The sequence below is a fragment of the Sapajus apella genome, unplaced genomic scaffold (assembly GCF_009761245.1).
Source record: "Sapajus apella isolate SASKATOON/1434 unplaced genomic scaffold, GSC_monkey_1.0 scaffold51, whole genome shotgun sequence".
Taxonomy (NCBI): domain Eukaryota; kingdom Metazoa; phylum Chordata; class Mammalia; order Primates; family Cebidae; genus Sapajus; species Sapajus apella.
Genome location: NW_022436991.1, coordinates 589,572 through 605,534, shown reverse-complemented (window position 1 = coordinate 605,534; position 15,963 = coordinate 589,572). Strand labels below are relative to the sequence as shown.

Sequence of the window (15,963 nt, the reverse complement as noted above, 5' to 3'; positions counted from 1 at the left end):
CCATAAGATTCACTTATTTAAGGTATAAAATTTGAATTTTTTTGTAAATTTAGAGTTGTACAGTCATCACTTTTGAGTCTTAAAATTTCTTCCATGTTGTATCATTATTTCATTCCATTTTGTTGCTCAATATTATTTCATTAGGATGTACCACATTTTGTTTATTCATTCACTTGTTGATGGACATTTAAAGTTTTGGCTTTTTTGAATAATACTGCAATGAACATTTGCCTGCAAATTTTTGGATGGATATATGTTTTTATTTTTCTCTAGTAGATACTTAGGAGTGGTACTGATGGATCATATAGTAAAATTATGTTTAACATTTTAAGGAAATGCCAGCTTGTTTTCCAGAGTAGTATTTTACATCCTCCCCAGTGCTGTGTGAGGGTTCCTGTTTGTCCACATCTTTGCTAACACTTGATTTTGTCTATCTTTTTTATTATAGTCATTCTGGTGGATGTGAAGTAGTATCTCACAACCACCAGTAGGTTTTAATTGGATTTTCCTAGTAACTTATTATATTGAACATTTTTTTATGTGCTCATTAGTCATGCATATGTCTTCTTGAGTGAAATGTTTTTTGTTTGTTTTTTGAGATGGAATTTCGCTCTGTTGCTCAGGCTAGAGTGCAGTGCTATGATCACAGCTCTCTGCAACCTCCGCCTCCCATGTTCAAGCGATTCTTCTGCCTCAGCCTCCCGAGTAGTTGGGAACACAGGCATGTGCCACCATGCCCAGCTAATTTTTTTGTATTTTTAGTAGAGACAGGGTTTTGCTATGATGGCCAGGCTGATCTTGAACTCCTGGCCTCCAGTGATCTGCCTGCGGCCTCTCATGGTACAGGCGTGAGCCACTGCATCCAGCCTAGTAAAATGTTTATTCAAATCCTTTGCCCATTTTTAAATTGAGGTTTTAATGTTTTTATTCTTGAGTTGTAAGAGTACTTATATTCTGGAGGCAAGTTTTTATCAGACAAATGATTTGCAGAATGCCACAGAATCTTTTGTTCTTACTAAGGGGACAGTAGCTTTGTCTAAAAGAAACACTTCTCTATTTGTTTTATGCCTTTTGTCAAATTCTAGAGCTCTGAAACCATTGTTTTTGACAATTTTGTTCTATTTTACACTACCCTTGGGAAGAGGATTTGCTACCTGCAATTTTATTTTGAATATATAATTCAAACCAAATCAAGAGACTCATCAGTAAGTGAGGCAGTCACAGTTTCATACTTAAGAGAATGTAGTGAAACTGTTTTTTAACTAATTTAGGATAGCATGACCAGAATTGTGAGTAGGTGCAGAATTTGACAAAAGCGTATTTGGTGATGGTTTCTTAGGTATGACATCAAGAGTATGAGCAACCAAAGAAAAAAAAAAACAGGAAAATTTGACTTAATCAAAATTAAGTTTTTTTGTATGTCAAAGCACATTATCAAGAAATGAAAAGTCAACTCACATAATGGGAGAAAATATTTGCTAATCTATAAGGATCTAGTACTCATTAGACTTATATATAATGAAAGAAAAAACTGTTCTAACTCAGCAATGAAAAGACAGTTACCCTATATAAAAATGAGCATTTCTTGAGGATCCAAGATGGTCAAATAGGAACAGCTCCAGAGTGCAGTTCCCAGCAAGAACAAGGTAGAGGGTGAGTGCTCACTGCATTTCCAAACAAGTTTTCACTGCCCACAGACCAGCAGATTCCCGGGCCAAAAAGTGCCACGAGTTTTCAGCATGGCTGGTGCCACGGGTTGGCGCACAGAAACTCACACAAATCTGGGTGGTGGTTTCAACTGGCACCTGGAACGCCTGGGAGACAGAGCCACCCATTCAACTGAAAGGGAGGGGGCTGAGACAGGGAGCCAGGCAGTCTGGCCTGGCAGCTACCACCCCCACAAAACAAGCAATCTGAAATGCTCTGGATTGAGAGTTTCGCAGCAAGTGCAGCTGGACCTGGGATGGTCTAGCTCAGTGAGGGGAAGCACATCCGCCAATACCAAGGCAGTTCATACAGCAGCTGGGCAGACTGTGACTAGACTACTCCATGCAGGGCAGGACATCTCTGAAAAAAGGTAGCAGCATGACAGGAACTTATAAATAAAGCCAACCTTCCTAGGTCAGAGCACCTGGGAAAAGAGGCAGTTCTGAGTTCCACTGCAGCAGACTTAAAGGTACCTGCCCAGCAGCTCTGCACGGAACAATGGAGCTCCAAGCACAGCACTTGAGATCCTATAAGGGACAGACTGTCTCCTCAAACAGCTCCCCAACCCCTGTATGCCCAAAGAGACACCTCATAAAGGAGAGTTCAGGCCGACATCTGGCGGGTACCCTTCTGGGACGAAGATAACAGAAGAAGAAACCAGCAGCGGCCCTTACTGTTCTGCAACCCCCGTGGGTGATCTCTAAGCAAGCAGGATCTGGAGTGGATCTCCAGCAGTCCTGCAGCAGAGGGGGCCTTACTGTTAGAAGGAAAACTAAGAAACAGAAAGAAATAGCTTCAACATCAACAAAAAGGTTGTCCACTCAGAGACCCCATCACAAAGTGACCAGTTATAAAGACCACAGGTAGATAAAGCCACTAAGATGGAAGAAACCAGCGCAAAAAGGATGAAAACACCAAAAACCAGAATGCTTCTCCTCCTCCAAGGGATCACAACTCCTCACTAGCTAGGGATCAAAGATGGATGGAGAATGAATCTGATGAATTGACAGAAACAGGCTTCAGAAGGTGGGTAACAACAAACTTCTCAGAGCTAAAAGAACATTTGCTAACCCAATGCAAAGAAACTAAGAACCTAGAAAAAAGGTTAGATGAGATGCTAACTAGAATAAACAGCTTAGAGAAGAATTTAAATGACTTGATGGAGCTGAAAAACACAGCACGAGAACTTCACAAAGCATACACAAGTTTCAATAGCCAAATCGACTAAGCAGAAGAAAGGATATCAGAGATTGAAGATCAGCTCAATGAAATAAAACGAGAAGGCAAGAATTGAGAAAAACGAGTGAAAAGAAATGAACAAAGCCTCCAAGAAATACGGGATTATGTGAAAGGACCTCATCTATGTTTGATAGGTATACCTGAATGTGATGGAGAGAATGAATCCAAGCTGGAAAACACAGTTCAGGATATTGAGAACTTCCCCAGCCTAGCAAGGCAGGCCACCATACAAGTCCAGGAAATACAGAGAACACCACAGAGATATTCCTCAAGAAGAGCAACCCCAAGGCACATAATTGTCAGATTCACCAGGGTTGAAATGAAGGAGAAAATGCTAAGGGCAGCCAGAGAGAAAGGTTGGGTTACCCACAAAGGGAAGCCCATCAGACGCACAGTGGATCTCTTGGCAGAAACCCTACAAGCCAGAAGAGAGTGGGGGCCAATATTCAACATCCTTAAAGAAAAGAATTTTTAACCTAGAATTTCATATCCAGGCAAACTAAGCTTCATAAGTGAAGGAGAGATAAAATCCTTTACGGACAAGCAATTGCTGAGAGCTTTAATCACCACCAGGCCTGCCTTACAAGAGCTCCTGAAAGAAGTGCTAAACAAGGAAAGGAACAGCCAGTACCAGCCACTCCCAAAAACGTGCCAAGTGGTAAAGACCATAGACATAAGAAAATGCATCACCTAACAGGCAAAACATCCAGCTAGCATCAAAATGGCAGGATCAAATTCACACATAACAATAATAACCTTAAATGTAAATGGGCTAAATGCCCCAGTCGAAAGACACAGACTGGCAAATTGGATAAAAAGTCAAGACCCATTGGAGTGCTATATTCAGGAAACCCATCTCACGTGCAAGGACACACATAGGCTAAAAATAAACGGATGTGGGAAGATTTATCAAGCAAATGGAGGGCAAAAAAAAAGCAGGAGTTGCAATCCTAGTCTCTGATAAAATAGACTTTAAATCAAAAAGATCAGAAGAGACAAAGAAGGGCATTACATAATGGTAAAAGTATCAATGCATCAAGAAGAGCTAATAATCCTAAATATATATGCACCCAATACAGTAGCACCCAGGTACATAAAAGCAAGTTCTTAATGACCTAAAAAGAGACTTAGATGCCCACACAATAATAGTGGGAAACTTTAACACTCTGCTGCCAATATTAGATCAACAAGACGGAAAATTAACAAGGATATACAAGACTTGGACTCAGAACTGGACCAAGCAGACCTAATAGACATCTACAGAAATCTCCACCACAAATCCACAGAATATACATTCTTATCAGCACCACATTGCACCTACTCTAAAATTGACCACATCATTGGAAGCAAATCACTCTTCAGCAAATGCAAAAGAATGGAAATCATAGCAAACAGTCTCTCAGACCACAGGGAAATCAAATTAGAATTCAGAATTAAGAAACTAACTCAGAACCGCACAACTTCATGGAAACTGAACAACCTGCTCCTGAATATCAACTGAATAAATAATGAAATGAAGGCAGAAATAAAGTTGTTCTTTGAAACCAACAAGAACGAAGATAAAACATACCAGAATCTCTGGGACACATTTAAAGCAATGTCTAGAGGGAGATTTACAGCAATAAATGCCCACCAGAGAAGCGAGGAAAGAGCTAAAATCGATACCCTATCATCAAAGTTGAAAGAGCTACAGGAGCAAGATCAAAAAAACTCAAAAGCTAGCAGAAGATAAGAAATAACTAAGATCAGAGCAGAACTGAAGGAGATAGAGACACAAAAAAGTCTTCAAAAAATCAATAAATCCAGGAGCTGGTTTTTCAAAAAGATCAACAAAATAGACAGACCACTAGCCAGATTAATAAGAAAAGGGAGAAGACTCAAATAGATGGAATAAAAAATGAAAAAGGGATATCACCACTGATTCCACAGAAATACAAACCACCATCGTAGATTACTACAAACAACTCTATGCACATAAATCAGTAAACCTGGAAGAAATGGATAAATTCCTAGACACTTGCACCCTCCCAAGCCTAAACCAGGAAGAAGTTAAAACCTTGAACAGATCCAATAAATAGGGCTGAACTTGAGGCAGCAATTAATAGCCTACCAACCAAAAAGAGCCCATGTCCAGGTGGGTTCACAGCCGAATTCTACCAGATGTACAAAGAGGAGCTGGTACCATTCCTTCTGAAACTATTCTAAGCAATCCAAAAGGAGGGAATCCTTCCCAAGTCATTTTATGAGACCAACATCATCCTGATATCAAAACCTGGCAGAGACTCAACAAAAAAAGAAAACTTCAGGCCAATATCCGTGATGAACATGGATGCAAAAATCTTCAATAAAATACTGGCAAACCAATGGCAACAGCATATCAAAAAGCGTATCCAGCATGATCAAGTAGGCTTCATCCCAGGGATGCAAGGCTGGTTCAACATACACAAGTCTATAAACGTAATCCACCACATAAACAGAACCAAAGACAGAAACCACATGATTATCTCAATAGATGCAAAGAAGGTCGTCAACAAAATTCAACAGCCCTTTATGCTAAAAACTCTCGATAAACTAGGTATCGAAGGAACATATCTCAAAATAATAAACGCTATTTATGAGAAACCAACAGCCAGTGTCATACTGAATGGGCAAAAACTGGAAGCATTCCCTTTGAAATCCGGCACTAGAAAAGGATGCCCTCTCTCACCACTCCTGTTCAGTATAGTATTGGAAGTTCTAGCCAGAGCAGTTAGGCAAGAAAAAAAAAAAATAAAGGGTATTCATTTAGGAAAGGAGCAAGTCAAATTGTCTCTATTTCCAGATTACATGATTGTATATTTAAAAGACCATATCATCTCAGCCCAAAATCTCTTTCAGTTGATAAGCAACTTCAGCAAAGTCTCAGGGTACAAAATGAGTGTGCAGAAATCACAAGCATTTCTATACACCAAAAACAGACTAACAGAGAGCCAAATCATGAGCCAACTCCTGTTCACAATTGCTACAAAGAGAATTAAAATACTTAGGAATACAACTAACAAAGGATTTAAAGGGCCTCTTAAAGGAGAACTACAAACCACTGCTCAAGGAATTAAGAGAGGACACAAACAGATGGAGAAACATTCCATGCTCATGGTTAGGAAGAATCAATATTGTGAAAATGGCCATACTGCCCAAAGCAATTTATAGATTCAACGCTATCCCCATCAAGCTACTGATTACTTTCTTCACAGAACTGGAAAAAACCACCTTAAACTTCATGTGGAACCAAAAGAAAGCCTGCATAGCAAAGACAATCCTAAGCAAAAAGAAAAAAGCTGGAGTCATCATGCTACCTGATTTCAAACTATATTACAAGGCTGCAGTAATCAAAACAGCATTGTCCTGGTACCAACACAAAGACATAGACCAATGGAACCAGAACAGAGGCCCCAGAAGAAACACCACGCATCTACAACCATCCAATCTTTGACAGACCTCACAAAAACAAGCAATGGAGAAAGGATTCCCTGTTTAATAAATGGTGTTGGGAAAACTGGCTAGCAGTGTTCAGAAAGGAGAAACTGTACCCTTTACTGACACCTTATGTTAAAATTAACACCAGATGGATTAAAGACTTAAACATAAGACCTAACACCATAAAAACCCTAGAAGAAAACCTAGGCAAAACCATTCAGGACATAGGCATAGGCAAGGACTTCATGACTAAAACACCAAAAACACTGGCAACAAAAGCCAAAATACATGAATGGGACCTAATTAAACTCCAGAGCTTCTGTACAGCCAAAGAAACAATCATTAGAGTGAACCGGCAACCAACAGAATGGGAAAAATAATTTGCAGTCTACTCATCTGGCAAAGGGCTAATATCCAGAATCGACAAAGAACTGAAACAGATTTACGAGAAAACAAACAAACCCATTCAAAAGTGGGTGAAGGATATGAACAGACATTTTTCAAAAGAAGACATACACGAGGCCAACAAACTTATGAAGAAATGTTCATCATCAGTGATTATTAGAGAAATGCAAATCAAAACCATATTGAGATACCACCTCACGCCACTTAGAATGCCGATCATTAAAAAGTCTGGAGACAACAGATGCTGGAGAGAATGTGGAGAAACAGGAACACTTTTACACTCCCACTGTTGGTGGGAGTGTAAACTAGTTCAGCCATTGTGGGAGACAGTGTGGTGCTTCCTCAAGGACATAGAAATATAAATTCCATTTGACCCAGCGATCCCATTACTGGGTATATATCCAAAGGATTATAAATCGTTCTACTGTAAGGACACATGCACACGAATCTTCACTGCAGCACAGTTTACAATAGCAAAGACCTGGAACCAACCCAAATGCCCATCGATGATAGATTGGACAGGGAAAATGTGGCACATATACACCATGGAATACTATGCAGCCATAAAAAATGATGAGTTTGTGTCCTTTATAGGGGCATGGATGAATCTGGAAACTATCATTCTCAGCAAACTGACACAAGAACAGAAAATCAAACACTGCATGTTCTCACTCATAGGCGGGTGTTTAACAATGAGAGCACAGGGACACAGGGAGGGGAGCATCAAACACTGGGATTTGTTCGGGGCCAAGGGAGGGACAGTGGGGGTATGGGGAGGTCGGGCAGGGATAACATTGGGAGAAATGGCAGATGTAGGTGACGGGGGGATGGAGGCAGAAAACCACATTACTGTGTGTACCTATGCAACAATCCTGCATGATCTGCACATGTACCTCAGAACCCAAAGTACAATTTAAAAAAAAATGGGCATTTCTCTAAAGAAGATGTATAAATAGCCAATAAGCGCATGAAAGGAGATTCAGCATCATTAGTCATTAGGGAAATGCAAATCAAAACCACAAGGAGCTACCACTTTACATTCACAAGGATAGCTATAATTTTTTTTTTTTTTTAAGGATGTAGAGAAGTTGGAATCTCAGCTTTTACTGGTGGAAATGTAAAATGGTATAGTCACTGTGGACAACACGTGGACGTTCTCTCAGATGATTACATATAGACTTACCCTATGACCCAGCAATTCCATTTCTATGTGTATACCCAATAGAATGGAAAAAATATGTTCACACAAAAACTTGTGTACTTACAGCAACATTCTTAGTAGCCAAAAGGTGGAAACAATCCAAAGTCCATCATCTGATGAATGGATAAACAAAACGTGGTAAATTCTTACAATGAAATATTAGTCAACCACAGAAAGGAGTAAAATACTGATACTTGGACAATATAGATACATCTTGAAAATATGTTAAATGACAAAAGATACACACAAAAGGCTACATATTCTGATTCTATTTACATGAAATGTCTGGGGCAGACAAATCAATAGAGACAGAAAGTAGATTAGTATTTCCTAGGGACTGAGGGAGAGATTAAGAAATGACTACTGCGCTGATGGATACAAGATTTTTCTTTTAGATATGATGAGAATGTTCTGGAATTGGATAGTGATGGTTACACACCTTGTGAATATACTGAAAGACTACCAAATTTTACACTTTAAGATTGTTAATAACTCAAAAGTATTTTGAAGGACTTTGATAAAATCAGAATAGATGATCTCATATTTAACTGATAGTGTTAGAAACTTACAGTTCTACTATACTGCTTTTGTGAAACTCTGAAGATTGACTTTTGTTTGGTGTGTACTCTGAGCTGTTGTATTAAGAGTACAATATAAACACATTTTACAAGAACTTAAACAGTAATGAAATAATATCTTAGTTGCAATTTGTATTAATAGACTCCAGAATACTTAAAAAGACCCAGGTTTCTGATTTGAGATGCCCCTGTAATTAACATATTTTTTTAAATGCTTTGTGGCAGAAGCTATCTTAGCTATCCTCTACTTGACCAGATTTCTGGATTACCAGCTCTCTTCATTCCCTTTGTTTCAGGACATGCTGAGTGGTTATGGCCAGGAGGTGTACTAAAGGCTGGTGTTGTTATTCTGTTGTTACTAATTGAGTTGTGTTTGTCACTAACTGAATTGTGTGCTAACCAGAAGTCAGCTGTGTTCGTCCCTAAATCTGTTTATGCCAATCGTAGTAATTTAAATATTAATGTAAACTGACAAAATATGAGTGCAAAAAATTTTGGATGTTTAGAAACAAAGATATGTTGCTTAAGTAATACTATAGTATATCAGGTATGGATGAGAAACTGAAAATATTGGGTTAAAATAGTAAAATATAGATGTATTCTGTACCCAGAATATTTTCAATTTTTGTTCGACTTTAAAGAAACAAAAAAAGCCATAGACAGTAGTGGCTTATGCCAGAAGGCCAGCACATCTGCAAAGAGACAAGAGATAGCATTGACCCTGTATCAGAAGGCTGGCAAATGAACTGACAATTATGCACTCTGATTCAAGAAGAATGTTTTAAGATTTGTGCATATCATTTTTAATGACTCCTCTATAAACTTAGTTTTTTAGTTTACCAGCTAACTAACTGGCTTGGTTTGTCAGGGTTTCTGACTCCAGCTAATTAAATGCTAAAGAACAGAATTACAAATTAGGGGACTCATGGTCCCACTGCTGCACCTAGTCATGATATCTTAGACAAGTAAATCACGCTTCATTTTTTCATGTGTTTTTAAAATTTAAAGTAAATTCCATTGATTCCTAACAGCAAAAGTTAAACACTAGAAAACAAAAAGTCTTTTTTTGTTTCCCTTTCTCTTTCCCTTTCTTTCACCTCTTCCCTTCATTGTCTCCTTGCCTTAGAGAACTTGGACACAGGAGTACAATATATTTTTATCTGTTAAATAGAACATTTGTTTAATCTGTTTATAAACATTTACTTCTTAGCATTTAAATCATGGTAATTATAATTAAACAAAATTACAGCTTGTTTTTAACCCAATATTTGCTAAATATGGAAATCATCCTTGCTTAAAATTAATCCTCTAATCAATTCTTATTCTTTGAGATTCGTTCATTATGAATGTGCTTAAAAACACAGTTGTTCAAACTGAAAAGACTTGGGTTTTGGCCATTTTACTTGGAGAACAAATAACATTTTCTATTTCCTTTTCTTTTTATATTTAAAAGCTACATGTGTTTGAAACTTTTGCTAGTTCAAATTTTTATAGATGGATTATAATATTTCAAGAAATGATGTTTACTTAAGCGTTATAGTACTTACTAAGAATGTATTATGTTGGAGGGTTAGTGTGCAATTTGCTCCATGGTGTGTTCATTTGAAAGTTATTCCTTTAGTGAACAAGTTAAAAAATAAAATCCTCACATTGGCATTCTTAGAACTATAATAGCCACTTCCAGCACAGGAATGTTCTATAACTTTTTCTATACAGTGTATTGTCAGTATTTGCTATTTTTATAGTACATTTTTTCTATATACTTAATGGCCACACATAAAAACCCAACAGTTAGAAATCAAAATCCTACTTAGAAGTTGTTTATTTGAAAAAAAATTGTAACCTAGCATCAAAAAGATGTCCCGTTTATATGTAGTGCATCTGCTACTGTAGATTTCATTTTCTTCCTGTCTGAAGTTTAATTCCAGTCACGCTTTCAGCATTTTGCAAAATGGAACAAGAGGAGAGGGTTTCCTTCATTGGCAATGAAGCTCCTGTTAAGCACTGAAGTGTGGTAACTGCCTATATGACTAGGTCTTGCCCTCTTTGAGAGCAGGGATTATGATTGATTCATCACTGGAGGTCGAGTCCAGTACAGTGCCTAATAATGTAGGCCTTCAATATACATGTTAAGGATTTGTACAAATGGATTTTTTCACAACCTTGTTTTCCTTTTCCCCTTCTCCCTCTACTCCACTCCCCAACATCTGTCTCTCCCAATTCTTTGCTTCAGTTTATTTGCATTTTGGCACATGCATACCATGTTGTCATGGTAGGAATATGAGCTCTGAAGTTGGAAACCTGACTTTGCTGCTAGACTCTCAAGTTTGTTTAATCCTTCCAAGCCTTGGCTTTCTCATCTATAAAATGGGAATGTTGATACCCAGAGAGGAATCATTAGGGCAAAATTAAGGAAAGTCTAGATTAGATTTAATATCAAGCTGAGTAAGTATTCTTCCCATCTCTTCAGTTGTCATTCCCATTTTCCAGAATTAGGAAACTAGATCTCTAAGAGATAAATGATTTGTCTGAAGTCAAATGGCTGTCTCTACAGCCATACCTTTTTCAGTATTCTGACCTTAGGGGCCTGTAGTTTCTCTAAGTGAACACTCTTTGTGAGTAGCCCCTCAGTACTCATACCTGCCTTGGTATTAATGGTACCACCAGCCTTTCCAACTGCCCAAATCTGTGAACCTCAGCTATCCTCAGTTCTTTAATCTCTGCCTTGCAAATGGGCCATCCTCAAGCCTTGACATATTGCCTCTCTAGTAGTATAGTCATGCACCATATAACATTGGTCCCATAAAATTATAATGCTTTATTTTTCCTGTACCTTTTTTATGTCTGGAGACACAAATGCTTACTGCTGTGTTAGTCGCCTGCAGCATTCAGCACAGTAACATGCTGTACAGGTTTTTGTAGCCTAGGAGCCATAGGCTATGCCCTGCAGTCTAGGAGTCTAGTAGGCTGTACCATCTAGAGTTTTCTAAGTGCACAAAACGAAATCATCTAACAAAGCATTTCTCAGAGTTTATCCCGGTCGTTAAGCATGACTGTATTTGAATTTATTACTGTTTCTGCATTTCAGCTGTCTTCGTTCCTCAGCATTTCAGCCTGAGACTTTATCAGTTACTGGTCTCTGTCAGAATTATCTTTTTAAAATACAAAGTCAATCATGTCACTGGTTTTTATAGTCCATTTTAATTGTATTGTACTTTATTGCACCAGCCTTACCTTCTGCCACTCTGTGTCATATCCTCTACACTGGCCCTATCCAACTTTTTACTGTTAGGTGATATTTGTGCTGTTTCCTTTTACTCATGAGAAAAACTCTGTGCCTAGTGAACTCCTACTCATCCTTGAAGACTTCCCTAACTTACCCAAATACAGTTAGACATTTATTTCTTTAGATTCCTAAATAGAGGCCAGGCCGGTGGCTCACACCTGTAATCACAGCACTTTGGGAGGCCAAGGCGGGCAAATCACCTGAGGTCAGGAGTTCAAGACCACTCTGACCAACATGAAGAAACCCTGTCTCTACTAAAAAATACAAAAATTAACTGACTGTGGTGGTGGTGCCTATAATCCCGGGTACTTGGGAGGCTGAAGAGTGAGAACCACTTGGACCTGGGAGGTAGAGGCTGCAGTGGACGGAGTTTGCACCACTGCACTCCAGCCTGGGCGAGCGAGACTCTGTCTCAAAAAAACAAAACAAAACAAAACAAAAAAACCCAAAACAAAGTTCCTAAATGACACTTTGTACCTACTTACCCTACTTATATTCTTCTGTTTTTCGTAAATATAGTAATAATTGCCTTTGACGTCTCCTTCCACTCATTGGGCAAATGATTTATAATCTGTATAAAATGAGAGGTTCTAATAGGCCAGTGATTCTCAATGCTTGCTACACAGTAGGATCACTCTGTCCCAGACCAGTTGTAATACAATCTCTGGAGATTCTCTCCCCAAAAACCCCTACCTAGCAGGGATTTTTTTTTAAACCTCCCCAAATTATTATCACATTGTGAGGAGAGTTCAGAAGCACTTGTATCCTCAGTTCCAAACACATATTAGCACTGATTGGGGAATGCCTTAGTCCAATAGCCCACTATATTTTAAAATGTAATGTCATTATTACTGGTGTTCTCTTGACTCGATTCAAAAAAATTAGTGAATGAATAAATGAAAACTGAAAATGTAATAGCTCTTGGGTTGTTTTGTTTTTTTTTTTTTTTTTTTGTATTTTTTTTTCACTACCTCTGGCAAAATATCTCAATGAACTGGTTTGTTTTTTGAGAGAAGCTGTATCCCAGGTTGATTTTACAGTATTATGCTGTACTTAATGCTGGATCAATATTGGCTTTGTTTCATTTTGGACTGCGGTTATGTTATTGGAATTTGTAAGATTGTAATTTTCTCATTCATGCTGTCAGTTCTAGACAAATTAATATTTTATCATAATTTGTCCAGTGAAAGCTAAATGATTGTTTTACTTTCATAATTAAATTATGGTCCAATGAAATCTGTTTTAATGCCATTTCTTTAACATTTTAATTATTGACTACTGGACAGAGAGTAGTCCATTTTATGTTTGATGTTGGATCTTACTTTCAAAAGAAAATCATCAAGTAGTTAAGTAGACCTCAAGGTGACAGCTTGGAAAATTTCAGAGTAGATTTAGTCTATACTCTCTCAAAAATGTTCATGAATATTAAGTTAAAATTTTTTGGAAACTTAATCTTTGCCTTTCCTACATTTTATAAAGATTTCCTTAGCTTATAATTTTCATAATTGGGAAGGATGTGTGGGAGTTTAAGGTGAGCATAAAGTCACGCCATAATAGGTTGAAAGAATTCTTCAGTGTGAAGAACAGATAATACTGCATGAAAATATTTTTTTAAATCTATGCCTAAAGGATCTTCCAAATCATTAGCACTCATGCTCAGAGCTTGTACATGTTTCCATTATAAGGGCATTATGGTACTTGTATCTTAGAATTAATTTGATATGAACAGATTTTATTTTGTATGAATAAATAAATTGAAATGAAAATTCATAGTTTTGAAAAAGTCTAGGAGTTGTATTTTAATATTCCTTAGTGAAATAAGTAATTTGACTTGCAAATTCACCTAACACATCTTTTTCAAAGTCTACTTTATTTGATATTAATATAGACATCACAAGCTTCTCGGAATTCTTGTTTGCATGACCTGTCTTTTTCTATTCATTTTCTACCCTATTGTGTCTTCATATTTAAAGTATGTCACTTATATGCATACATTTATAGGCTTTAAAAAATTCATCCTATCTCTTTTAATTGGAGTGTTGAGACCATCTACATTTAATGTAATTATTGATAAGGTTGGATTTAGGTCTGTTTTGCTATTTGCTTGTCCTGTCTCTTTTTAGTTATGCATCTTTTCCTTCTTTGGGGTTAATTGGGTATTTTTAAGAATGCTATTTTTATATCCCTGTGATGTTTTAGCTAAAACTATTTGTATTTGTTAAATAGTTGTTTTAAGTAGTTGTATACAATTGTCTCAGTCTACCTGAAGTTAAAATTACACTTTTTTTATGTTGTATGGAAATGTAAAAACACTGAACATATCTACCCCTCTTTCATCTTTTATGTCATATATATTACATCTACATATAGTTGTAAATCTCACAACAGGGTGTTATAATTTTTGCTTTGAATGATAATGAAGTTTAGAAGAAAAGCTAATCTTCAGTTTCTTTATCTACACATTTACTATTTCTGATACTTTTCATTTCTGAAATCTGAGTTTTTATCTGATATCACTTCTCTTCAGTCTAAGTAAGTTTTTTTAAGAATTTCTTATGATTTGGATTTGCTGGTGACGATTTTGCCTTCTTTATTAAAGGATATTTTCATTGGATATGTGATTCAGATTGACAGTTGTAGAGACTCTAGATTCTGTTAGGTTTCTTCTTAAGAGTGGTGTTCTGTTTCAGCAGGCTGAACTCTTACAAGTTGTCTTTTCTTTGGTGGGCATCTCCAGAGATCTCACTTCAGTTCTTTTTGCCTTAGCTGGGTTACATGGAGTCTGCCCTGCATATATATAGTTTAGGGATCAGCCAGAGACTTGGAGCACAGTGCACACACCTGCCCCCCACCCCACTTTGTGGCTCACTTCTTTTTGGGAACTAAATAGAAAGTCAAGAAATAGATCTACTTATGCATAGTCAGTTGAATTTCAACAAAAATGCAAAGGCAATTTAATAAAGACAATCCTGTCAACAAATGATGATAGAACAGTTATACATATGCCAAAAAAAAACTGAAAGATTTGATTCATATTTCACTGCATAAATAAAAATTAAAATGGATCATAAACTTAAATGTAAAACATTATATCTAGAAGAAAACAGGAAGTAATCTTTATTACCTTGAGCTAATCAAAGATTTTTTAGCTACAGCAACAGAAACATGATTCATAAAAGAAAAAATTGATCAGTAGTGGATTTTATTAAATTAAAACTATCTGCTCTTCAAAAAACACTATTAAGAGCATAAAAAAGCCATATCATGAGATAAAATACTTGTAAATAATATATCTGATAGAACACTTGTGTTCAAAATATATTTTTAAAACTCTGAAAACTCAATAAACCACCTAATCTAAAAAAAATAAACAAAATATTTGATCAGATAGTTAGCCAAAGAAGATATAGGGATGGCAAATTAAAAGATGCTCAACATCATTAGTCACTCAGGAAATGCAAATTAAAACCACAGTGAGATACTACTTGCCCATTAAAGTGACTGAAATGAAAAAGACTGACCATATGAAGTACTTAGGATGTGGTACAGTTGGAATTCTCATACCCTGCTGATAAGAATGTAAAATAGTACAGCCACTTTGGAACACAGTTTGTCAGTTTCTTAAAAATTTAAACATAGAGCTGTCATGTTATCCAGCCATTTCACTCCTGTAGAAGTATCTATATGGATACATACTTTCACATCTTTTGGGTAAATACCAAGATGGTATTTACCCAAGAGAAGTGGTAAATACCAAGATAGTAAATGCCATCAACAGTAAATACCATCTTGGTATTTACCATTTGGATATTTGGTGTTTACCCAAGAGAAGTGAAAGCTCATGTTCATATAGATACCTGTACAGGAACATTGGTAGCATCCCTATTTGTAGTAGTCGAAAACTGGAAACAACCCAAATGATGTCCATCAGTAGGTGAGAGGATGAACACACTGTGCTATGAAATGCTATGAGAAAAGCAGATAGCAAACAATGTTACCAAATGTTTTGCCACTTCCATAACATGGACTGACCTAGCCTCCAGTAACAGTTTTCTGCTGCCCACTTTTTAGCCTTTAAGCCAATGTCACAT

General features: G+C 37.0%; 1 protein-coding gene across 6 annotated transcripts in view; it reads left to right on the top strand.

Moving 5' to 3' along the window:
- MRTFB (myocardin related transcription factor B) overlaps nucleotides 1-15,963 on the top strand; it is a 336,737-nt gene that overhangs the window by 191,694 nt on the left and 129,080 nt on the right. The window lies entirely within an intron of this gene.